Raw genomic sequence first — 24956 nt, 5'->3', positions numbered from 1 at the left:
CACTGTTCATCTTTGTTAAGGGTAGGGTGAAGAGTTGGAACCACGAAGAGTGCCTTTGTTGAAAATAGCACACACTCCAACAGAAATGATGGGTGTTTTTATAGCATAATACAATACAGCTTTTGGGTTGATCATTAAGAAGCAATAGTTTTGTTCGGCTGGTTGGTCAGCAAGGTAAAAAGTCGGCAGGAGCTTCATGGGGTGGACAAGATTTAAGTCACATGTGAAGGTGTTAAGGTGTTCACCAAAAACCTGGGCAAGAAGGTCTCTTTTACTGAACATCTTGTGGAGGAATGGGTCGATGAAGAAAGAGGTACAGAAAGTATTAGGAAGATAATTCCAGAGCTTAAGGCTTAGATAACTGAAAACATGTCTGCCAAAACCAAAAATACCCAAAATCCATGCAACTTTAAGCATTTAATTGTAAGAAGGAAAATTTTATAAAAACGATTTATGTTTAAATGGGCAATGTCTTAGAGAAAAAAAACAGAATGAGATTAAACAAATTACACACACTAGTTAGAAGTAACGTCAGTGGGGATATTTTGGTAACTGTGTTAAAACACTTTAGTCACCAATTATAACTGAAGTAGTCACTTAGAAATAATATTTACCTCAATACATTTTGTGGTCAAAATCCTTTTCTAAGTTCAAGTAGTTACAGTGAATTATGAGCTGAATAATTGTTTGTAATTGTGGGTTATGAATGCTTGGTGTGGGCTGCATGACATATTTCTTGCCCTATGATTTTAACGAGCATCATCTCAGTTACTGTAATGCTAATGCTACCATTAAAAGAACAGACACCAAAATGTTCATTTCATAGTCATTTCTCTGTTACAAAAAAAATCATCAGATTTTTTTCTTCAACTTAAGAACATTGAGTGCATGAAAGCGAGGTGGTATGTTAACCCCTCTGGACCACACACTTACACAGAACAGTACACAACGCAACCTGTCAGGGCCCCAAACTTACAGACTGAGATCAATGCCAATTAATGCCAATAAATTCAGGCTCTCCAGGACAGTCTGAAGAATCATTAATGCCTCAGGAGCTTAGCCTTCAAAAATGTGTAGTTAAATCTGTTCACAGCACTTAAATATCTCATATAATGGAGAAGTGGGCCATTCGGTCTAACTGTTCCATGCCCACATTTATGCTCCACTTGAGCTCCACTTACACTATTGAAACATCCATGAACCTATTAGCTTTGGGTGTAGCGTACAATAACTACTGACTGTGATTAATCAGTCATCGGGGTTTAGAGGGAAATTTCCCTGTACAGGTCATATCCTGGCAATGAAAGCGTTCCGTTTTTTTCCAGACACCCAGAATTTGATTTTTGTCTCTAAGCCATCTCGTGTCAGCTCATGCCCCTCCCCCTCCCCCTTCCCCCACCCTTTTATTCTGGCTTCTGCCTTCTTTCTTTCTAGTCCTGATGAAGGGTCTCGGCCCGAAACGTTGACTGTTCATTTCCCTCCATAGATGCTGCCTGACCTGCTGAGTTCCTCCAGCATTTTGTGTGTGTTGCTCCAGATTTTCCAGTATCTACAGAATCTCTTGTGTGTCCAAAAAATCACTCTTTATGGTAAGCATACCACCATGGTATTGCAGTGAATGGCATCAAAAGCATAGAAGACTGATTAAAAAACAATTACTAAAAGTGGAAAAAGAGAGAGGAAACTAGTTCTGTCATTCACAGAACATATGTACATACATCAGAATTCTGAATTTAATAATATTAGGGGAGCTTGTTCGTATGTAGGGGTATCCATAAGTTGGGCGTTGGAGACAGCCTGTATACTCAATGTACAATTAACTGATCTTCACATTATAGCTTAAGTTTTTGAAAGTACTCCTATTATCTACCCTCTGCAGATTGCTTACTGATGTGGCTCAATATCAAAGCTTGAGAAGTACTTTGCATCATTTCAGTTTCATTGAAATGGAGACGCAAGAGACTGCAGATGCTGGAATGCGGAGCAACAAGCAATCTGCTGGAGGAACTCAACAGGTCGAGCAGCATCTGTGGGAGGAAATGACTTGTCCTGATGCAGGATTTCAACCTGAAATGTTGACAATTCCTTTCCTCCAACAGATGTTGCTCGACCTGCTGAGTTCCTACAGCAGATTGTTGCTCTTTGAAATGGACATTTTGTTCTTTACTTTGATCCAGTTCCTTTTTAAAAAAAATACTCTAACCAGTGAATCTTTGCCAGAAGGTTCAAAATGTTTTTCATGCAAACAATTCTGGTGTTAACTCAGCTTGGTTAGTACAAGTCCCACAGCTGAGTTCAAAGCTCGCTTTGGTGTTTAAGGGCACATTCTCAGTCAAAGGTCCAGTGTCGTAAGCAGAGGAAGTGCCGCAGTCTGCCCCTTTTGAGGTTTTACACTGAGATTGTGTCAGCTAGATCTCAAAGATTAATTGGCGAAAGTTTCAGCAACACATTTTGATGGAGACTGGGGAGTTTCATTGAAGATTCTCAATATTAACATTATCAAAATAAAAGTACATTAATCCTTCAGGAAATTTCCTGCTATTAGAGAATTTTTCCATTCATAAAATGGCTGCCTCATAGAGTTATGCAGCACGGAAACAGGTCCTTCAGCCCAACTTGTCCATGCCATCCAAGGTGAGTTTGTCCCAGCTGCCTGCGTTTGGCCCAGATATTTCTAAACCTTTCCTATCCATGTACCTGTCTAAATGTCTTTTAAATGTAAATGTTCGAATTCCAGCCTCTACCACTTCTTCTGGCAGCTTGTTCCATGTACCCGTCACCCTCTGAGTGAAAAACCTACCACTCAGGTCCCCTTTCCCCTCTCACTTTAAACCTATGCCTTCTAGTTTTAGACTCCCCTCCCTTGGAGATAAGACAGTGACCAATCACCCTATCTATGCCTCTCATGATTTTATATATCTTTATAAGGTCAATCCACAGCCTCTTGTGCTCCATGTGAAATCAGAAAGAAAACTGTAGATGCTGGAAATCTAAAAGCAAAATAGAATATTGGTATTGGTTTATTATTGTCACGTACCGAGGTACAGTGAAAAGCTTGTCTTGCATACCGATCGTACAGGTCAATTCACTACACAGTGCAGTTACAATGAGTTAGTACAGAGTGCATTGAGGTAGTACAGGTAAAAACAATAACAGTACAGAGTAAAGTGTCACAGCTACAGATGGAGTGTAGTGCAATAAGGTGCAAGGTTACAACAAGGTAGGTTGTGAGGTCAGAGTACATCTCATTGTATAAGTGAACCATTCAATAGTCTTATCACAGTGGGGTAGAAGCTGTCCGTAAGTCTGGTGGTACGTGCCCTCAGGCGCCCGTATCTTCTACCTGATGGAAGAGGAGAGAAGAGAGAATGAGCCGGGTGGGTGGGGTCTTTGATTATGCTGGCTGCTTCGTCAAGGCAGCGAGAGGTAAAGACAGAGTCAGAATATGCTGGAAATACTCCACAGATCAGGCTGCGTCTGTGGGAAGAAGAACAATGTTTCAGGTCAGAGACGCTTCGTCAGAAATGAAAAGGAGACAAAAGAAGCTTGTGAAGCTGCAGGGATGGTGGAGGAGGGAGATGTCTCTGATGGGACAAGACTGGCGTGACTGTGGGAACAAGCTTACCTGGTCAGTGAGTGAAAGGGTGCAGTTAGAGAGTGAGAACCTGGAGAAAAGAATGTACAAGTTGCGAAACGCAGAGTGGGAGGACGAGCCCAGCAAGTCAGACTGGGCATGTCCTCCAACCCCAGAGAGAAAACAAACCAAGCTGAGCTAGTATTATAGATCGATGACTGATACAGACTGAGAAATCGAGTCAACTGAAGTTTTTTCTCTCTCTCTGGGAGTGGAGGACATTGCACTCAAGTCATTCTGACAGCACTTCGCAAACCCATGACCTTGTGTCCCTGGATCCAAACCCCCTGACTGCTGGTCAACTAATTTAACCCTTTGTTGCTGTGCCTTGCAAACAATGTCCATATCCTACTAAACAAACACAAATTCAGCATGCGCATCTGTGGTGGGAGCAGAAATTCTCATCAGGGTAAAACATCTTGGATGTGCAACTGAAGTTTTGTTCAAATCTACAGATCAGGAACTGAAAAATGGGATTCGAATGGCCAGCTCTATTTTTGGCTAGTATGAATACGATGGGTGGAATGGTCTCCATCTCTGTCATAAGCTCATTCCAAATCAATTTGCACACGTTTCACAGACAAATAACGTTTAAGAACCATTTAAAGCACATTAACTGACCCACAAGATCAATTCCAGGTCAATTAGTTGCCTTGAGGAATTAGCCCAAGAACTCCCAGATGCTTTTCACCTTAACCTGGCTGACATCTGTTTTTAACCGGAAATATTAAATCTTTCTCTCTCCACAGATGCTGCCTGACCTGCTGAGTGTTTCCAGCATTTTCTGTTTTTGTTTCAGATTTCTAGCTTTTGCATTTATTTTTATTTTCATTGATGTTTGTCTGTCATCAGACACAGAATCACCAAATGGAAAGAGGCCATTTGGCCAATTGTCTGTGTCAGAGGATTCCAGCCAGTTCCTACCCTCTCCCCATAATGCAGAAAATTCTTTCCTTTGAGAATATCATCCAGCTTCCCTCTTGAAGGTTATACTTCAATCTGCTTCCATAACTGTCCCTGGCAGTGCATTCCAGACCTTACCCACTCCCTGTGTAAAGCGATTTTGCTCCGTGTCATTTTTGGTTTGATTACGAATCAATTTCAGTCTGTCCAGAATCTGTAGCCCTTTTGTTGTCTCCTTTCAGCCTCTGTCTCTGATTCCCCTTTCCCCTCCCCCCACCTGTTTTCACCTGCCTATCATCCCCCTCCTCACTTGTTCCACCTATCGCATGCCAGCTCCTGCCTCACCCCTGCCCCTCACCTCCATCATCCCTTCCCTCTACTCTTTCAGTCCAAATGAAGGGTCTCGATCCAAAATGTCAACTCTGCCTTCAGAGGTGCTGCTTGACCCATTGATTTCCTCCAGCAGTCTGTTTTTTGCTCCAGATTCTGGCAACTGCAGGACCTTGTGTCTATATCCTCTTGTTCTTGATCCTTCGACCAATGGGAACTGTTTCTATTGGTATTGGTTTATTATTGTCACTTGTATCAAGGTACAGTGAAAAATTTGTCTTGCATGCCAGTCGTACAGGTCAATTCATTACACAGTGCAGTTACATTGGGTTAGTACAGAGTGCATTGAGGTAGTACAGGTAAAAAGAATAACAGTACAGAGTAAAGTGTCACAGCTACAGAGAAAGTGCAGTGCAATAAGGTGCAGAGTCACAACAAGGTAGATTGTGAGGTCAGAGTCCATCTCATCGTATAAGGGATCTTTTCACAACCTCCTCTGTTCTAAAGAGAACAACTCCAATTCTTCCCATGTAGCCTCACAAGAGACCTACACAATTGCATTAAGACGTATTTTCTTGGATTCTAATTTACTTCAACTTGCCTTCCTGTTCTTCAAATCTAAACTCTCTCATTCTTAGAATCAATTCTATGTTCTATCTGAAGCCTTTACACCTTCCCTAAAGTGTGGTGCCCAGAACTGTGACCAATACTCCTGTTGTGGTGGAACTAGTGATTTATAAAAGAATGTCAAGAATTCCACACACAAAGAAAGCAGAAGCACATCTCAGGGATCAGGAATGAAAAGGCTATTTAAGGATATGTATTGTCACATCAATACCTTGCAAGCAGCATGTCCCAGCCTCAGCGTGACATTAGATGGTTCATTGGAGCCATTCATGACAATGGGAGCCCCTTGCGACATTTTGTTACATAGGGGGTGCCCAGACTCACTTGAGAGGACCATATCTCCCCTCTCCTGCATTTTCCTCTGTGGAAGTTGTTTATCAGCTGATTCACCAAGTGGAATAGTGGTGCAGTTCCAGTGATCTGGGTTCAATCCCAACCTCAGGCGCTATCCATGTGTGTGCAGTTTCCACGTTCCTCCTGTGACCACCTGGATTCCCCCCAGGTGCTCCAGTTCTGGTCCACACCCCAGGGACATGCGGGTCAGTGGGCTAATTGGCCGCTGTAAATTGCCCTGACTTGTGGGCAAGGGGTAGAGTCTGGGAGGAGTTGATGGAAGTGTGAGGGGAACAAAATAGGGTTAGTGTAAATGGGGACTTTTTGGATTCTGTGGGCCAAGGTTTCTATGCTGTATCTATCTCTCTGTGACTCTGTAACCAATCCAGATATTTAACAGTAATAAAACCATAAGAATAGAAGCATATGTTACCTACTTGGCCTCGCTGGCTTCCTCCCCCCTTCGATAGGATCATGGTTGATCCATTACCTCTCCACCACTTACTGACACTAACCTAAGATTCATTGATTCCCTTAATATCCAATAAAAAAAACAATAATGTGTACCTTCAATATATTCAACAGCTGAGCATCCACAGCCCTCTTGGATAGTGAATTCCAAAGATTCACCACCATCCGGGTGAAGAAGTTTCTTCTCACCTGTGTCATGAATGGCTGACCCTTACTTTGAGACTGTGACCCATGGTTGAGGAAATCATCACTCCCCCATCTAGTCTGTCAAACCCAGTGAGAATATTGTTTGGTTCAATGGAACCACCTCTTCTTCCTCTAAACTCCAAACACTATGGACCCAGTCTGTTTAATTTTTCTTCATAGTAAAACCCCTGTCTCAGGAGTCAATCGGGTGAAGCTTTGTTACACTCCTATTGTAAGAAGATATTTCCTTAGATCGAGAAACCAGACTGCCACACAATATTCCAGGTGGTGCCTCACAAGAGACCAACAAAACTGCATTAAGGTATAATTTATGTTAGTTTAAGCTAATTTTAACTTGTGTTTGTCATGTTTGTATTGTACTATGTTGCTGCTACAGAAAGCTAATTTTCATGGTATTTATACCCTGGGTATGTATGCCTATGACAATAAACTTGAACTATTTGTTCTTGTATTCAAACTCACTTGCCATGAAGACCAACTTGACTTCCTAATCGCTTGGTTTTCCTACACATTAATTTTCAATGACTCACATACAAGAATATTAAGGTCACTCTGAACACAAACACCTTTCAATCTGTTACCATTTTAAAAAAAAGCACAGCCTTTCTATTTACCTGTCAAAGACCTGCACTATATTCCATGTGCCATGTCCTTGCCTGTTTACTGACCCTGTCCATATCCACCCAGAAGCTTCTCGGCAACCTCCTCACATCCTACACTGCCACCAAGTTTTGTCTCATCAGCAGACTTGGATATATTACACTTGATCCTCCATCCAAATCAATTCACAAGATTGTGTAAGATGGGACTCTATGCACCAAATTCCACACCATCCACTCATCACAGCTTCCCAATCCAACATTTCAGATGTTAGCCATTGCTTGTTTTCTTTCATGCCTTTTATTTGGTTTCCCAATCTACCACTTCCAATTCGCACTTCATAACTTTGTACTTTGTTCTGTTTGGCTTTTGAATCCTGGTTTCAGATTGACTGAGTGGCTTTTCTCTGGGCGCTCTGGTTTCCCTCCCACATTCCAAAGATGTACGGGTTAGGAAGCGTGCTATGTTGGCGCCGGAAGCGTGGCGATGCTTGCGGGCTGCCCCCAGAACACTCTATACAAAAGATGCATTTCACTGTGTGTTTCAATGTACATGTGACTGATAGAGAATAAAGAAATCTTAATCTTAACTAGGTCACTTAAAATTTTCATGTAAAATTCTGCCATATTATGATCACTCTTCCCTGAAGACTCCTGAACTACCAGCTTAGTAAGTAAATATTTCTCATTGTGAAATATTAGATCCAACAATGAGGTGCATGTGCAAGCTTCACATACAAATGCTGATTGGGACCACTTAGGGTCCAGTTTAGTGCATGAATACATGTGCTAATTGCCATTGCTTTAATTTTAATATATTTTTAACTAACTTTGCCAATTCCTTGCAAGACACGGGAGTAGTGTCAGGTACCATACATGTTTAGCACGCCAAAAGATGGCAAACTCTAATCTTTAGCTAACAGCCTTGAAATTCAGTGTTTTTGTCTTTGCATATTAACCAGTTTGAGATATAACAAATTGTAATGTAAGGGTATAGTCTTTTTCTCTGCTAGTTTAATATTATTTAACAACCATGCAGTTAGAAAGGATTATATTCAGATTCAATCAGTGATCATTGTTCACATCTAAGTAGGTCAAGTAAGGGGAACAACAGAATTTAGAGCAGGTTGCTTTGCTGTTTACTAAGTGAAAATCTTGTGTAGACGACATGGTTTCCAAAACTTCTGCAGCACTGAAGTAACAAGACAATTTTCACACCTTCTGAGAATGGAATCTCCCGCTGCTTTTCCGCTGATGACTACATGCCAATTTGAAAGATGACATGGTACAAAACTGAGGCACATCGCCATCAGGAAGACGAGGAAAAATAAGTTCTATTCTCTCCATGCCAAATGCGTTACAAGTGTGTGAGGTCACTCCAAACCACACGCCCTCCGCTTAACAACAAAGTCATCTTTCATGCAATGGAATGTGACGCAAAACTTTTAATAAAATGTGGCTGATTGAACATCATGAAGAGGAGGTGGTTTCATATTTGGGTCACTTCTGATTGATATCAAAACAAAAAGGTGATAACTATCAGCAGATACAGATCCTTAAAACTGATGGGGTAGACAAAATGAAGGTCCAATTTTGTGGGAGAGCCCAAAACTCTGCCTCAGACACTTACACAATAGGGTTGTACTCTGTGTGTACATATGTGTTATACTCAAATTCCGAAATTCAGTTCTGCAGTTTTGGAAACAGGAGGCAACACTTATTCGTTGCCACACTTCACGTTCAGGGCTTGCAAACGAAGGAAAGTTCCTAATCTTAAACGTAAGGTAATCACAAATATTTTTCATCAGAAATTCAGGAGAAACTAGTTGACCTGGAGAATGGTGACAATGTGGAACTTGTTATCATATCTAATGACTAAAGTGAAGATCATAAATCTCTTTAAGAGAAAGCTATGTAAGTGTGTGAGAAAGGAATGTAAAGGTATGTACCAATGGTTAAAATAACTGGGTGGGAAATAGTTCAAGCAAAACAAAGCGCACCTTATCATAATTGTTAAGTTGCTGGTCTGATGGTTTGGCCATTGATCCGAAATCTCGTCATCACAATTGGGGACATAAATTAAAATTATTAACTAAATCTGGGATTAAAATACTGGGGAATGGCGAAACAGAGTTAACATTTCAGAGCCTTCTGATTAAACACCAACTGCATTTCTCTTCCCACAGATGCTGTCTGGCATGTTGAGTGTTTCCAGCATTTTCTGTTTTTAGTTCCGATTTCCAGCATCTGCAGGTTTTGTTTTCTTTTTTAAAAAAAAGTATTAGGAACAATGAACAGGAAGCTCTGGAACGTTGTTTTAAAAATCTGTCTGGTTTATTATTGTCATGGTATAAAGGAATGTAATCCTTCTGCAATGTAGACCCAAACTCCTGCCCCATAACCATAAGGCTGACTAAAATAGTTTGGCAAGTCACCTATTTTATGGGATAATTAGTGAAACATAACAAATTATGGTCTTGCTAGTGATCTCCACATCCTGTAAACTTGTAAACAAAAGCCCTGGCATTGTCTATAAATTCATGCATTTGGAGCAACACTAACCACAAAAATAACCTTTTAAAAACTGGCACAATTAAATCATGACCACTACACTAATATTACTGTTAATTCTTTGGAATTAGTTTCGAAATCACAGAGAGAACAAATGGATAATCCAGGAAAGAGTAAGCATCCTATCTCTCTGTAGAAAGCATCCTACCTGGTGCATCACAGCTTGGTACGGCAACTGCTCTGCCCGGGAAAGCAAGAAACTGCAAAGCGTTGTGGACACAGCTCAGCACATCACTGAAACCAGCTTCCATTCCATGGGCTCTGTATGTACTTCTTGCTGCCCTGGTAAAGAAGCCAGCATAATCAAAGACCCCACCCACCCTGGACATTCTCTCTTCTCCATTCTCCCATCGGGCAGAAGATAAAAAAGCCTGAAAGCACGTACCACCAGGCTCAAGGACAGCTTCTATCCTGTTGTTATAAGACTATTGAATGGTTCCCTAGTACGATTAAAATTGACTCCTGACCTCACAATCTACCTTGTTATGACCTTGCACCTTTTTATCTGCCTGCACTGCACCTTCTCCATAGCTGTGACACTTTACTCTGCATTCTGTATTGTTCTACCTTGCACTACCTCAATACACTGTGTAATGAGTTAATCTGTATGAACCGTCTGTAAGACAAGTCTTTCACCTCGGTACACATGACAATAATAAACCAATTCCAATTCCAATTCCAATTCCTTTGAGTTTCTGTACATCAATCCGAGAAGTTAAAGGAGGAAGCTAGTCATTCCTTTTTATTGGATGGCTGAAATAGGAATTTCCTTTAAAGAAAACCTAGTAATTTGCTTTACTCTGTACCCTATTCTGATTAAATTATCACATTTCATTAATAATTGCATTAAAGTTACATACATCTAATGGGAAGCTACTAACAGTGTACTCAGACTAAGGGGTTTGCAACTGAACCCTGTACAAATTACACAACAACACCTTATATTATTTTCTTTATCAAGGCAAGTTCAAAACTTGCGATCAGAGAATTACATCAGATGTACAAATCAGGCAGATGGAAACCCAAGATAGCAAACCAAAAGTTACTATGAAATAGCAGAGAATCTACAGTAAATGATGTCTAACCGAGAAAAGGAACCAATAATGCTTCACTTGCACTGTGCCATTTTTTTCAATGCTCCCTTGAACTGGACTTGCTTGTCCTTGTTCAAGACCCCACATGCATTTGAGGGGCATTCCAATTTCCATCAATGCTCAGTGATTTGTTATGAGACCTTTCATTTTTCTGTAACAAACATGGACTCTATCAAAAACTCGGTGGGCCAAATGGTTTTCCTCTCTGCTGTAACAGTTCAAATTCTACAATTCCTCCCTGTCGGAAAGAAAAACTTTGAGGATAAATTCTGTTGTCTGTGCAATCTCATTAAATTGTGCGAGAGAGCGAAAGAGATAATTCTACAGATGCTGGAAATCTGAAATAAGACCAGAGACACAGGAAACATTCAGCAAAAGACAGAAATAGAGTTTATGTTTTGGTTGTTAAGGTCTGGAGAAAGCTAATCTACCTGCAACACCAACTCTATTTCTTTCTCTGAAGATGCTGTCTGACCTAATGTGTATTTCTATCATCCCCTGTCTTTCTATGAAAGAGAGAAAGATTTGGATTTTTGCAATTCTTTTCACATTATTAGGAGTTTCCAAAATGCGTTACAACCAATGGCATAAGTTTTTAATGTAGTCACTGTCGTAATGAAATGAATTTTCGAGCTTCCACACACAAAAATGAGATAATGAAGTACAAATGAACTTTCCACAGAAATAAATATCGGCCAGAACTTCAGGAATAGCTACTTTTGAATAATATACTACCTCAGTATAGCAACACTATGACCATTTTGATCACTTTGTACTGTAGTGGACATTTTTTTTCTAATTGTGTTCTTTCTTGTAAAAATTGTTTAATTTATGCTTAATTTATGTTTTTCTTGTGAATGCTGATTATCTGATGCTCTGTGCCTTTGATACTGCTGCGAGTAAGTTTTTCATTGCACCTGTGCACACATGGACTTGTGCATCTGACAATGAAAATAAACTCAACTATATAGAGGACAGATGGGGAATTACTATCTCATCTGACAGGTGGTTACCAACAGTGCAGCACTCCTTAAGTACTTCACTGGAGCGGCCAATCTGAATTTGAACTAGAAGCTGAAGTACTCCATCTTACAGCTTCTTTGATAGTCATGACCTCTGTAGCCAATTCTCCCAAAGGCTAATCTGTTCCCAGAGGACCGCCAGAGGGAATTCACTTTAAAACTGCAATGTGTAACAATATTTGAAAATTTGAGTCATCAGCACAGAATTTGGTATGTATACAGAATCACATGCTTGGAGGTAATTTGAACATTACTTTGTTCAGTGACCCGAATTAGCTGCTTGTGCAAGTAAATAGGAATGAATACATGCATTTTCAAGGAATTGTGGAACCATTTCGAGGGAGAGAAGCAAAATATCAGATGTACTTGTCATTCAAAGACCACACAGTCTTTTGAAAATGAGTCGTACAGGGTACTTAATAAACAGAACCAAGAATTTGATTTCTATGAACTTTCACGTGGTTTGTGCATGGATTCTCAAAATGCATCATTTCTGAACTGAGAAACAGTTACAGCAGTATCAGCAAGTCAAATAAGACAAAAAATAGTCTTCCTTTATCTTCTTCCTGCTTGATTTGTAAATGGTTGCCTCAAAAAGTGTAACAAGATAATATAACTAAATATAAAAAAAATTCTCATTTCTTAAAATATACCATCTAAGAATAACCAGAGTAATGTTATATTTCTTGTGACTTCTTCCACGGCTTTCATTGGAAGGGTTAAGGTTTAGTTTAGTACCAGCCCGGATGGAAGCCATTCATGATAAGATACTTGAACATCACGTGTTCTATTGATCAGAGCAGGAAAAAATAAGGCGGGTCTAAATGGTGAAAGATAGAAGTTCATTTCCGATAAGTAGCATTATATAATCGAGTCAGTGAGTTCATTGTCTCACAGACTGAAGGTGAATTTCGGAGGTAGGTTACAAGATCCTGGCACAAGCAAACAGCGTGTTTCTGACTTGTGAAGAATTTCCAGGCATTCATTGAATCAATAACAGTTGAATCAGTTTCTGGTGTTCAATACAAGTGCTCCATGTAGTATAAGCGCCCAGTTAGGTGACTAACAAAATAACAGGGAAATTGGGGAAAAGCCTAGTTAAGAATCATGGATAGTTTTCCTCCCAAATCATATTATGTGCATGTTTCCAACGGCAATTGGCTGCAGCGTTTGCTGATGCAGTGGCTTTGCCGCACTGACCACTGAGAAGTGAGTCAGACCTCAAAGGATTGCTCAGTGGCAGCCATATTACAGTGGCACAAAAAGTTGCCATATTGGTGAGGGGAGTGGGACAGGTTGTCTCCTGAATGTCTGGGCCCTCCTTATTCGGTGCCACAGCCCAATCAAGACCCTGTGTCGTGGGTGACCCCAAGCCATATGGAGGAGCTGTTAATCATAGCATCTTGCACTGGGGTGCATTATACAGAGATGCTACGACCTTTTGGTCAGTGATGCTTGTGGACAAAAGTGGAGCACTGAAAAATAAATCTGGCAGAGGAAGTGGGCAAACCATTGATTTCCCAATGGGGGTCCTTTAATTTGTGCCTTTTTGCCAACTTTCTGCTGGGTTTGCTCCTTGTTTTACTGTGAGTAAAAAAAGAACAAAATGCAGGTCTTAGGTCGCATGTCTATCAACTTCTGTTGGTAAATGTGAAAATGGCCACTTCATCTCAGATGATGTCATGAGATTGTGCCTTGACAGTTTATAATTAAACCAAAAATGATTGCTAGCGTTCAAATATGCACAAAGTGGGTGTTATGTGTAAATCACACATTTAAAACATGGGCCAGAGGCTCCAAAAATCTTGTGGAACTAACATTCATGGAAATAGCAGAACCATGGCTTGAGGAGAGTTATTTTTAGTACAAAGATTAATAAAGGGCTGTTCACACTGATAATGGTTGCAGCATCTCTATTTTACACCTCAATATAAATTGTTTTAATCGCTAGTCGTTTGATGAATCAATCTCAATGTGGCACTGTAAGGCAGCAATTTTACTAGCTACATCACTGTGTTGCCACTGGACGGCACTGTGGCACACTCAGCATTGTTGCTGTCTCACAGTGCCCGTGACATGGGTTCAATCCTGACCTCTGGTGCTGTCTGTGTTCAACTTGCACCTTCTCTCTGTGACCGTGTAGGTTTTTTTTCTGGGCGCTCTGGTTTCCTCCCACATCTCAAAGGCGTGCAGGTCAGTAGATGAATTGGCCACTGTAAACTGGCTACTGCAAAATGCCCCTGGTATGAATTTACGTGGTGGAATCAAAGGAAAGTTGTTGGGATTGTGCAGAAAATAGTTACAGGGTAAAGGGAATGGGATTGGTCTGTGAACACGCACAGGCTTGATGGGCTGAGTGAGTTCCTTCTGTTTAATAAGGAAATATGGAAAAAGATGTCACAAAAAAGCATTTAAAAATGATGTTAAAAGGTACAAAAGTTAACAAGTTAATGGGATCAGTCGATCGATTTAAAACAGTATCTCAGATAGAAAGGGTCAAAATGGCCACCTAATATACAGTGCTGGAGTAAAATGGCTGCCTCTTGCAACTAAACTTCAACGAGTTAGTGTGCACTGTTCACACATAGTATTGACTGAAGTAATTCTGAATTAATATTGATTAATATTGCAATGCATTTAGCAAGATTGGCAAAGAATTATTTACATTTGTTTTGGAAAGGTTTCAGCTTCGAGCAGCACAGAAGTATTGTTTGTTTTCCAGAAGAATTAACCGCAGAATAATTTAACTGTGTCTCCTTTGCCTTCTGCACTGAAAATATATAGTTATTTATACTACGTAAAGAGTTAATGGATTCATGAGTTGTGTGCTGTGCCATTAAAGTTCAAGACGTGCATATGTTTTGAACTCAACTCATAGAAAAAAAACCTTATGATGCGATCAATATCTGAGCAACTATAATGCTTTGGTGTATCAGATAAGTGATCATTATCTGACTTCAATTTTTGTGAGAACAGCTTGCTTTAATATTGCACTGCTGTACAATTTGCATTTGCTTCTGTATTGATGCGTGTTTGTCAATGTTTACTTAAATTGTGCCTTGGTACATCATTACATTTGCAAAACAATAATGAATAAACCTTTCTTTTAAAAGTGAACATTTGCTCATTTTAATTAAATGATTTTTGTTTTATTGTTTTTCAAAGCAGAGGCATTGAAAACTATATTTTCCAATGGTAAATTAAATTTGGTTTAGAGGTTCCATAAATATATTTTTTAAACTAAAGTTAAATAAAATTATTTTACAAAATCACAGAAATGAGAGACTCATGGTTCAAAGAAGAGGTGATTGATAATATCTATTATCCAAAACCATTTGAGATTATTTCAAAATTAAGAAAATATACATGCAACAGTTAACATGTAATTAGTATCTTGTATCATATTTGTGAGACCTTGGAATCAAAGATGCAGAATTGAATTGAGAATTTAACGTGTCTTTGTTTTTCCATTCGTTTACTATAAACAGTAGCTGGCATGACTGTGAAAATAAACTTTGGTTATATGAGTGTGTTCCGAACACAATCACTCTGCAACCACAATCAGAGATGATTCGGTTGAGATGAACTCAAAAATACCAGGACACACCATATCTGCAAAAGAGATGTATGTTTTAAAAAAGATCCTTTCTCAGTTGTGTTGGGAGAGTCACCACCCATAAAAATTACCCTTTTCTTTGTTCATATTCTAGCAACCTCCTGCGGTTTTCCAGCATTTTCTGATTTTATTGTGGTTTTGCAGAAATTTTTGTGCTTTCTTTTTCCCTTCACTAAATTCAACATTGTCAACATTTAGTGGAACAGAAATATGAAATGAAATAAATACAACTCTAGGATTAAGTTGTCAGTAAGGTCATGTTAACTTAGGGAAATTCACAGCTACATATTTCACTTTGAGGGATTTGATCGAATTGACCAGATTTAACTCCGTAATTCAAATGTGATGCCTCAAGGTAAATCTACATTGATTAGATCGGTAGATATCATATTTTATAATCAGATATTTTAGAATTTGTATGATCCTTTGCCAAATCAGCTGTTTTTTTTTTATCTTACTTCATTTTCACTATTGACTCAAGGTAAACAGCAAGCTTAAAAGATTTTCAAATATGAATTGAGGTTTCCCAGTGGGCTGTGATTTTGATTTCTGTCCTATCATTTTGGCCCCTGTTAAAATTGATCAAAACAAGGATCCCCATGAACCTGTGTGGCTTTCTATCAAAGGTTTTGTTTTATCAGTCATGACAACCACCATTTATAGTGAACTACTAGGAGAATTCTCATCACTTGACAACACATTGATGCAATCACAAAGAAGGCATGCCAGCAGCTCTACTTCATTAGGAGTTTGAGGAGGTTCAATATGTCACCAAAGACTCTTACAAATTTCTATAGATGTAAATTCTGACTGGTTGCATCACCGCCTGGTGTGGAGGCTCCAATGCACAGGATCGCAAGAGGTCGCAGAGGGTTGTAGACTCAGTCAGCTCCATCAGGGGCACAACCCTCCCCACCATCGGGGACGTCTTCAAGAGGTGGTGCCTCAAGAAGGCGGCATCCATCACTAAGGACCCTCAGCAACTGGGACATGCCCTCTTCTCGTTACTACCATCAGGGGGAGGTACGGGAGACTGAAGACCCACACTCAACTATTCAGAAACAGCTTCTTCCCCACCGCCATCAGATTTCTGAACGGTCCATGAACCAATGAAAACAACTTCATTATTCCTTTATTTTGCACTATTTGTTTATTTTGTAATTTATGGTAAATTTTTATGTCATAATGAGGTAGATTGTGAGGCCATTCAACAAGTCTTATAACAGTGGGATAGAAGCTGTCCTTGAGCTTGGTGGTATGTGCTTTCAGGTTTTTATATCTTTGGCCTGATGGGAGAGGAGAGAAGAGAGAATGTCTGGGGTGGGAGGGGTCTTCGATTACGTTGGCTGCTTTACCGAGACAGCGAGAAGTGTAGACAGAATCCATGGAGGGGAGGCTGGTTTCTGTGATGTGCTGAGCTGCATCCACAACTCTCTGCAGTTTCTTTAGTCATGGGCAGAGCATAGCAATTTTTTTTTCATTAATGGGGTGCAGATTTCACTAGTAATACTGGATTTTTTGTCTGTCCCTAAATGCCTCTGAACTGAGGAGGCAGCTAAAACTTGCATATCAGGCAGACTAGATGAGGATTGAGATTCCTTTCTATTAGTATACCATATATTTCTTACAATGATCAGATGTTTTCATGGTTACCGCTACTGAGATAACTTTTCTGTTTCAGGTAAATTCCAGATTTATTTAATTACTTAAATTTAAATTCTCCAATTGCAATGGAGCGATTTTAACATGTCTCTTTCTATCAATGCCACAGAATTTTCACTGCTCATCCAGTAACATCTATTATATTGCCATACCCAAAATTCATCCTTATTCAAACAATGAATGTATTTTTCATTTAGTTCTTTGGAAATGAATTGAGAAACATGTTTTCCATCAAACTCAAATGACGAGGGGGCCGATGTTTCCATTGGATGATGTATAAAACAGGTGATACCAAATTAGTTACCCATTGCACATCCAATTTCCAATGAGGTGTACAGAGACTTAGTACACTAAGTCATCATCATCACTCAGAATTAGAACACTCTTCAAATACATCCCCAAAGAAATTTGTTTTGAAATGACTTATTGTGGAGAATTAGTTCTTGATCATGTCATCACCTCATGTCTCCACAAGATGAATAATTATTTTTCAGTAAGTGCAGCTAAAGTGTCATTGTATAGTTTACTGTGCCTGTGCATGTCCAACAGAGATTCTCACAGATATACCTCCTACTTGGGATCACTGTTCACAGTGTAACACAGCCCACATACCAACAGATTACAAATGAATAATGATTTGGCTTTTAATATTTAAAGGTCAAAAACAAATACTTGGGGAAACATCGATGCGCACAAATGGAGAGAGAAGGATAGGTTTCATTTGTTCTTGCAAAGAGATACCATGTCCACATTGGGCTGAAAGGCCATTGACTGCACTGTAGACTTCCTGGGCTATTTATGAATCTCAAAAATCGGTCCTGTCACATAGCAAATGGATGTCAAGCTTGAATTTGATTTCTTCCATGCACTTATTCACACAAATCTGTACTTCAAGATGCAAGAATGAACCCTAGTAACACTTATAATAAGAAATCAGGATTCACTAACAAAAAAGGAATGTAGCAACTATTATTTTCACCCAAAGAGAGACAAAAGAAGGTGAGTAGGTGGGATTAATCTATCAAAAGCAGCTGAGCCTAATGGAATTATCCTGTTCCTCATTGAATTATATAGCCCTAATAATTCCATTCCATCCATAAGTCCTCCCCTGGTGCATTGTAATAGATGGGACAATGAGTAGTGCAGCAACTAGTACAACTGCCTCACAACTGCCTCTGGTACCGTCTGTGCATTCTCCCTCTGATTGCACGGGTTTCTCCCCGGTGCTCCAGTTTCCTCTCGCATCCCAAAGACATGCTGGTTAGTAGGTTAATTGCCCCTGGTGTTGGTGGGTGACAGGATAATCGGTGGAGAGAATGGGGAGATTTTACAGACGTATGAGAAGAAAAGGCTGGAGAGAAACACGTGGGGTAATACAAATGATGGAAGTGCTCAAACAGCCAGCATAGACTCAAACGTCCTCCTTCGATGTCATAAGGAAAAGTAAATATAAAAATATAACGACACAAGCAGTCTGTGTTTACTCTCAGGTAATTCAGGTCATGTATCACTAGGCTCAAGGATAACTTCCACTCCGTCGTTATAAGAGTATTGACCAGACCTCTTGTACGATAAGATGTACTCTTGACCTCACAGTCTATCTCGTTATGGCCTTGCACATTATTATCTGCCTGCACTGCACTTTCTCTGTAACTGTAACACTTTAACCTGCATTCTGTTCTTGTTCTTCCCCTGTACTACCTCAATGTACTGTTGTCGTGAAATGATCCAGATGGGTGGAATGCAGAACAAAGTTTTTCACTGTACCTCTGTACATGTGACGATAATAAACCAATTGCCAATTAATTATTATCTTGTCATTAAAAGACTGGATTTTGCAAACAATTGCGACTGCCATTTCCTCACAATCTTCTGTGCAAAAAAACAAGTTTGATTTTCGATATTGACCTTAAGTTTATACATTCACCATTCAGGGCAAAGAACTCTTCCGTGTTTCCCTATCTAAATCAGTAATGAGAAACTTCAGAGGTGACCAAAGCTCAACTGGTTCAGGAACGTAAGAGCTCATAGTTCTGCTCCCGAGAATGAGGGTGAGGAGACCAAGGTTAACACTCCAGTGTAGCACCAAGGGAGTGCTGTACTAATGGAGGTACCACCTTTCAAATAAAACTTTGAACTGAAGTTCCAGCAGTTTTCTTAAGAGCTTTATGATTACTGTTTAATTCTCCACCACCTCTCTTGCAGGTATGCCTACCTCAGAGAAGTTCTGTTCCTCACTCTGACTGAATTTACATTAGTCTTTCTGAGTTCTGATGAAAGGTCATCAACCTGAGACATTTCTCAAGTCAAGACGAGTTTATTGTCATGTGTGAAAGTACAGTGAGGTACAGTATAATGAAAAAACTTGCTTCAGCAACATCACAGGCACACAGGTACAGATAACACAGAAAATAAATTGCATATGAAATTATAACAATGTTGGAAAAAAAGATTGTACAAAAAAAAACAAAGACACAATCAAAGACTAGTCCATGGCAGTGCAGGATGTGGTGTGTAGTGTTCCATTGCTGAGGTAGGGTTCGGGTTGTGCAGGTCGGTTCAAGAACCCGATTTATGTAGGAAAGTAGCTGTTCCTGAACCTGGTGGAGTGAGACTTCAGGCGTCTGTACCTCCTGCCTGATGGTAGCAGTGAGAAGATGGCATGGCCCGGATGGTGGGGATCCTTGATAATAGATGCTACCTTCTTGAGGCAGCACTTCCTGTAGATAACCTGCAATCCCTGTTCTTTTAAGTGGCTTTGAAAGTTTAGATGGTGCTACTTTAATTAACTGGGGACTTTCAACAACTGGCTTGGTCAATATTTATCCCTCAAGTAACCAGTAAAACAAATTGTCACATGAATGACTTTGGCAATATGCTATGCATTGTACAACTGACATGTTTTCTATTTTTCAAAAGGATTTAATGTTAAAGTGCTTTGGAATGCACCTATGTGACAGAATAAAAATATAAACCAACTTTTTTAACCTTCAAGTGTCGCAAGGAGTTATAACTTTTAAAAAAATTGGCCAGCACATTAAGGAGCTGGGAGAGGGGAAGTGGAGGGTGAGTATGTAAAGGAAGCAGAAGATAAAGTAATCGAGGAGGAAGGTGGGACCTGGAGGCTTGGCCAATGATGAATGGGTGAAGGGAAGGTGGATGTAGACAAGGCCAGAATGAATGGAGGTTTTGGAAGGGGATATGGCATGAGAAACAGTTGGTTGGTGCGATTAAGGTAGTTACAGCAATAGGGCTGGCCAATGCATTGTGGCCCTGCCACCAATAACAACATCCTGAAAACTCAGTAAAAAGTGGGAGGGTTGAGGTCAAGAGATGGAATTTTGAATCTGAGCTAATGGGGAACATGGATCCAATATATATCACTGAGGAAAGGAATGGTGAGTGATATACTACGCAGGAAGCAAAGGGATCTCGTGAACACTGCTATTGTGACCAGACGTCAGACACTGTCAAGCAACTTGTGATAAGACCTCAAGAACTATGTTTCAATTTAGTATTAGCCGTGTTCATATATATCATTAAAACTGACAAGGCTTTAAAGAATGATGGTCTCAAACGGACAAGTAGAGTGGCTGTGGTCAGGTCTGTGCTCATTCTTTGTTGGCTGAACAAATTCCAATCTGTGACTTGTAAGAAAAGATTATCTGACATGAATCTATTAAAGGAATCTCTGCAGAATAGAGGGTTTGCAACTGAGCCAAAACTTAAGTTAGTAAGGGAAGCTCTGTTTAGTTGGCTTGATAGACCCCAACAAACATTACATTTGGAAAATAAGGACCAATCCCACCTGCTCACTTTGTTTCTAAGTAGAAACATACTGCTGATCGAGTTATTTATTTTAACTTACGTTTACAGGAAAAGCATGATTGGAAGGAATTAGATGTAGTTTTCTCTGTCATTTTGGAACCAAAGAGATTGTGCAACATGCAATCAGCTGGATTTGACACAGGGGTGTGGAAACCACAAATGGTTCACACATATGTCGCTCTGAAAATATTTTCCTTGCACCCTGTTACCCACAATTACACTGAAAGGTTCTGGTGGCTCCCTCAGAAAACTTTTCATCTGCTGACACTGAATCGAGATGATTACTTCTTGACCTATAAATGCCACCATGCATCACTGCATTTGTGAATCACTTCCAAGAGCTTTTCTGAAGTTCCTGCATACAGGTTTTCTGGGGCAATTGCAGCACTGGGCAGCAAGTGCATTTTAATAGTGCAATTGAAAATACCTGCATAGAGTCACACAGCACGGAAACAGGCCCTTCAGTCCAACTCATCCATGTCGACTGTGTTGGCCAGCGAGCTAGTCCCGCCTGCCCGCATTTGGTCCATAGCCCTCTAAGCCTCTCCTATCTATGTACTTATCAAGATGGCTTTTAATGTGCCCGCCTCAACCACTATTTCTGGCAGCTCATTCCAAATACACACCACCCTTTGTGTGAAGAAGTTGCCCCTGATGTCCCTTTTAAATCTCTCACCTCTGATCTTAAACCAACACCCTCTTACTTTTAGCACCTCCCCCCCCCCCTCCCTGGGAAACAGCCTATGTGCTTTCACCCTGTCTCTGCCCCTCATGATCTTATAAACCTCTATCAGGTCACCCCTCAATCACCAGGGAATAAAGTCCTAGTCTACACAACCTCTCCTTGTAACTCAGGCTCCCAAGTCCAGACAACATCCTGGTAAAAACATAACTTAGGTAAAAATAAACTGGATAAGAATCATGACCTCCAGACCAGAAAGTTGTGACCCAACCCTAAATGACACAGGAACTGTCAGGAAAAGGATCAGGAAAAGATTCCTTTTTCCAATAAGCAATCCCTGTTGGATTTTGTCAATGACAAATGAGGCCATTTATGGATGAAGCAAAACACTGCAAATGCTGGTTATTGGAATTAAAACAAAGTACTGGAAATTTTCACCTGGTTTGTTAGCATATGGAGAGAGGGAAACAGAATTACCATTTCACGTCACTGACCTTTCATGATATCCTCAGCATTTCCTGTTTTATTTCAGATCCTAATTTGTCCTTATTTTGGAAAGCTGCAAAAATAACAGGGTTGCTGTGATGGGAGACATCAACTTCCCTAATTTTGATTGGCACCTCCTTAGTGCAAAAGGTTTAGATTGGGCAGAATTTGTTATGTGTCCAGGAAGGATTCCTGACACAATATGTGGACAGGCCGACTGGAGGAGAGGCCATACTGGATCTAGTACTAGGCAATGAACCTGGTCAGGTGACAGACCTCTCGATGGGCGAGCATTTTGGAGATAGTGACCACAACTCCCTGACCTATAGCATAGCCATGGACAAGGATAGAAGCAGATGATAGGGAAAGGTTTTTAATTGGTGAAGGGCTAATTATGATGGTATTAGGCAGGAATTTGGGAGCATAAATTGGGAACAGATGTTCTCAGTGAAATACACAGCAGAAATGTGGAGGCTGTTATGGGAATGCCCGCATGTGATACTGGATAGGTTTGTCACACTAAGACAGGGAAAGGATGGTACGGTAAAGGAATACTGTGCTTGAGTGTTCACTAGGGAGAGAGACTTTGATGAATGTGAGGACAGAGTAGAACAGGCTAATGTGCTGGAGCATGTTGAAGTTAAGACAAAGGTAGTGTTGGAGCTTCTGAAAAACATTAGGACAGGTAAGTCCCCAGGGCCAGATGGGATATACCTCAGGTTACTACGGGAGACAAGAGAAGAGATTGCTGGTGCGTTCCCAATAATATTTATGTCCCCCCGGCCACAGGAGTGATACCAGAGGAATGGAAGATAGCAAGTGTTGTTTCCTTGTTCAAGAAAGATAATAGGGATAATCCTGAGAGTTACAGTGAGTCTTACATCGGTGGTGGGTAAGCTATTGGTGAGGATTCTTAGGGACAGGATTTACAAGCATTTGGAGAAGCATAGTCTTATTAGGGATAGTCAGCATGGCTTTGTGAGGGGCAGGTCGTGCCTCACGAGCCTAATTAAGTTTTTTTGAGGAGGTGACAAAACAAATTCATGAAGGTAGAGCAGTGCATGTGGTGTAAATGGACTTTAGTAAGGCGTTTGGCAAAATTTCCCATAGTAGGCTCATCCAGAAAGTCATGAGGCATGGGATCCATGGAGACTTGGCTGTGTGGCTTCGGAAGGCGGAGGGTGGTAGTAGATGGAGAGTATTCTGCCTGGAGGTTGGTAACTAGTGGTATTTTGCAGGGATCTGTTCTGGGATCTTTGTGATCTTTATAAATGACTTGGATGAAGAAGTGGAGGGATGGGTTAGCAAGTTTGCAGATGACATGAACATCGGTAGTGTAGAAGGTTGTCATAGGTTACAACAGGACAGGTTGCAGAGTTGGGCAGAGAAGTGGCAGACGGAGTTTAATCCGGAAAAGTGTGAAATGATACACTTTGGAAGAATAAACTTGAAGGTGGAGTATAAGGTTCATGGCAGGAGTCTTAGCAGTGTGGGGGAACAGAGGGACCTTGTGGTCCAAGTACATAGATCCCACAAAGTTTCCAGCAAGTTGATAGGGTGGTTAAGAAGGTGTATGGTGTGCTGGCCTTCATTAGTCGGGGGATTGAGTTCAAGAGCCGTGAGTTAATGTTGCAGCTCTATAAAACTCTGGTTAGACCACACTTGGAGTATTGTGTTCAGTTCTGGTCACCTCATTATAAGAAGTAAGTGGAAGCTTTAGAGAGGGTGCAGGGGAGATTTACCAGGATGCTGCCTGGATAAGAGAACATGTCTTATGAGGAAAGGTTGAATGAGCTAGGGCTTTTCTCTTTGGAACGGTGCAGGATGAGAGATGACTCGATGGAGGTGTATAACGTTATGTGGGGAATAGATAGAGTGGACAGCCAGCACTTTTTCCCCAGGGCAGTAATGGCCAATGCCAGAGCACATCAGTTTTCTGGAGAAAAGTTCAGGGGAGATGTCAGAGGTAGGTTTTTTACACAGAGAGTGTTGGGTGCCTGGAACGCACTGCTGGGGGTGATGGTAGAGGCTGATACAATTGGGTTATTTAAAAGACTCTTGGATAGACACATGGATGTAAGAAAAATGGAGGGTTATGGACTTGGTAGCAGGAAAGGGTGAGATTGATCAGGGAGTAGGTGTTTATGTAGGTCAGCACATCATTGTGTGCCAAAGGGTCCATCCTGTGCAGTACTGTACTATGTGCTTATAGATGAGTCGTCCTTAAGGCTGACTCATCCCAAGCCAAGCACAGGGGGACCGGGATCAAAAAAATTGATCTTCAGGGGGCCAGTAGACTTGGGGAATGGTCTCCATGTATGCCATGTTCTATAACGTGATAAACGTGATCCATCACACGAGGAGCAGAAGTCAATGGGAGTCTGACATTTGCACCCAAGGAAACCCACAGCATATCCTGGTAAAGTCATCATTCTTGTATCATGGTTAAATCAGAGACAGTGGAAAGTTCACTTAACCATTACATTCACCAGGATAATTTACACCCACGGTGTTGTGCACCAATAACAATTTTTTCTTTCAAACATGTTTTAACTTTCAATGCTTTTCTTGCTCCAATCCTGCTGCACCTCACTTTCCATGAGTCAGCCTTGATCGAGTCAGACTCTTGGTCCCCACCCCTGTTCTTTCTCCATTATCCTACAAATTGTTCTCACTCAAGAACTTTCCCAAATCCCTTTTGGAAATACCGATTCATTCACTCTGCAGTTCGATCACTTCTGAAAGTCTGTTGGCTCCCCAGGAACCCAATTTTTAAATGTGCTTTGTCTCCCTCGTGTTGTTTGCCTGAGATTAACTTAATGTTCAGGAATAACAAAAGTTAATAAGGCTGGAAAATGTTAGCTACTCTATGCTTGGATTGGGATGTCTGA

The sequence above is a fragment of the Pristis pectinata genome, chromosome 19 (assembly GCF_009764475.1).
Source record: "Pristis pectinata isolate sPriPec2 chromosome 19, sPriPec2.1.pri, whole genome shotgun sequence".
Taxonomy (NCBI): Eukaryota; Metazoa; Chordata; class Chondrichthyes; order Rhinopristiformes; family Pristidae; genus Pristis; species Pristis pectinata.
The sequence above is the reverse complement of the archived record's forward strand: the minus strand, read 5'-3'. Positions refer to the sequence as shown.